This window comes from Lampetra fluviatilis, chromosome 26 (genome assembly GCF_964198595.1).
Source record: "Lampetra fluviatilis chromosome 26, kcLamFluv1.1, whole genome shotgun sequence".
Lineage (NCBI taxonomy): Eukaryota > Metazoa > Chordata > Hyperoartia > Petromyzontiformes > Petromyzontidae > Lampetra > Lampetra fluviatilis.
Genome location: NC_136300.1, coordinates 12,275,235 through 12,277,355, shown reverse-complemented (window position 1 = coordinate 12,277,355; position 2,121 = coordinate 12,275,235).

Sequence of the window (2,121 nt, the reverse complement as noted above, 5' to 3'; positions counted from 1 at the left end):
ATGAGGGCGGTGATGGCAGTGATGATGAGGACGGTGGTGGCGGTGATGATGAGGGTGGTGGTGGCAGTGATGATGAGGGTGGTGGTGATGGCAGTGGTGGTGGTGATGGCAGTGGTGGTGGTGATGGCAGTGATGATGAGGGTGGTGGTGTTGATGATGGCAGTGATGACGAGGGCGGTGGTGGCGGTGATGATGAGGGCGGTGATGGCAGTGATGATGAGGGCGGTGATGGCAGTGATGATGAGGACGGTGGTGGCGGTGATGATGAGGGTGGTGGTGGCGGTGATGATGAGGGTGGTGGTGGTGTTGAGGGTGGTGGTGGTGTTGAGGGTGGTGGTGGTGTTGATAATGGCGGTGATGATGGCGGTGGTGGTGGCGGTGATGATGAGGGCGGTGGTGGTGGTGATGATGGCGGTGATGACGAGGGCGATGGAGGCGGTGATGATGAGGACGGTGGTGGCAGTGATGATGAGGGTGGTGGTGGTGTTGATGATGGCGGTGATGACGAGTGCGGTGGTGGCGGTGATGATGAGGGTGGTGATGGCGGTGGTGGTGGCGGCTTTGGCGGCAGTGGTGGCCGTTGTTGTGCAGGAATGCGAGCCATGGTGGATGTTATTGCTGCTGGTGTTTACGCATTCAACAGTTGGTGCTTGGGGAACTGTGGGGTGGTGGTGGCAGCCACAGCAGCTGCTACTGCTCCACCACGCTTACTCTCATTGTCCACCACACTTGCTTCCACGATCGTCCACCAATTTTACCCCATGTCCACGGCTCACTCCGATTGCCCAACCCTCTCACTACTATAACCACGATTGTTCACCCCTCACTAACGACTGTCCACTCCTCTCAAACCCTCAATGTGCACCACTCACTCTGATTGTCCACCCATCTGATTGTCCACCCATCTGATTGTTCACCCCCTCTCAACCCGATTTCCTCCGCAAAGGGTGTCATCAAGCAGCAACAGTGGTCAATCGTGACCGTCTTAGTATATCATTGACCGTTTTAAACGGCTCAGATTTAAATAGCAAACTCGTCAGCGACAAAGTTACACAAAATGAGTTCTTAACGCAACTTACCCCAGCGGGTCGAGATCATCAGGGTCTCGGGGGGGTCAATAGGTCACACGCTCCAAAGGTCGCGGTCAGGGGTTAGTAAAAGAGGTCGTGGTCTCAAGGGGTCGCGGTTCGTTACGCACGGCTCCCCTCGCATCCCCCTATTGTTGGGGAACTCTCCCTCCCTCCCCCCTCCTTCCCCGTGCCCTCCCCCCATCCCTCCCGCCACGCATGGCGCGGGTTGTTGTTGTTTGGGTTTGAAGTCGTCATGACCTCCCTCCTCGTCTCTCCTCCGACTAATCCAACTTCTTCCCTCGCACCCCTCGCCATCCATACTCATCCCCGCATACTCACGCAGACCTACTCACTCACGCAGACCTACTCACTCACGCAGACCTACTCACTCACGCAGACCTACTCACTCACGCAGACCTACTCACTCACTCAGACCTACTCACTCACGCAGACCTACTCACTCACGCAGACCTACTCACTCACGCAGACCTACTCACTCACGCAGACCTACTCATTCACGCAGACCTACTCACTCACTCAGACCAACTCACTCACTCAGACCTACTCACTCACACAGACCTACTCACTCACTCAGACCTACTCACTCACGCAGACCTACTCACTCACGCAGACCTACTCACTCACACACACCTACTCACTCACTCAGACCTACTCACTCACGCAGACCTACTCACTCACGCAGACCTACTCACTCACACACACCTACTCACTCACGCAGACCTACTCACTCACGCACACCTACTCACTCACACACACCTACTCACTCACGCAGACCTACTCACTCACACACACCTACTCACTCACGCAGACCTACTCACTCACTCAGACCTACTCACTCACTCAGACCTACTCACTCACGCAGACCTACTCACTCACACACACCTACTCACTCACGCAGACCTACTCACTGACTCAGACCTACTCACTCACGCAGACCTACTCACTCACACACACCTACTCACTCACGCAGACCTACTCACTCACACACACCTACTCACTCACGCAGACCTACTCACTCACTCAGACCTAC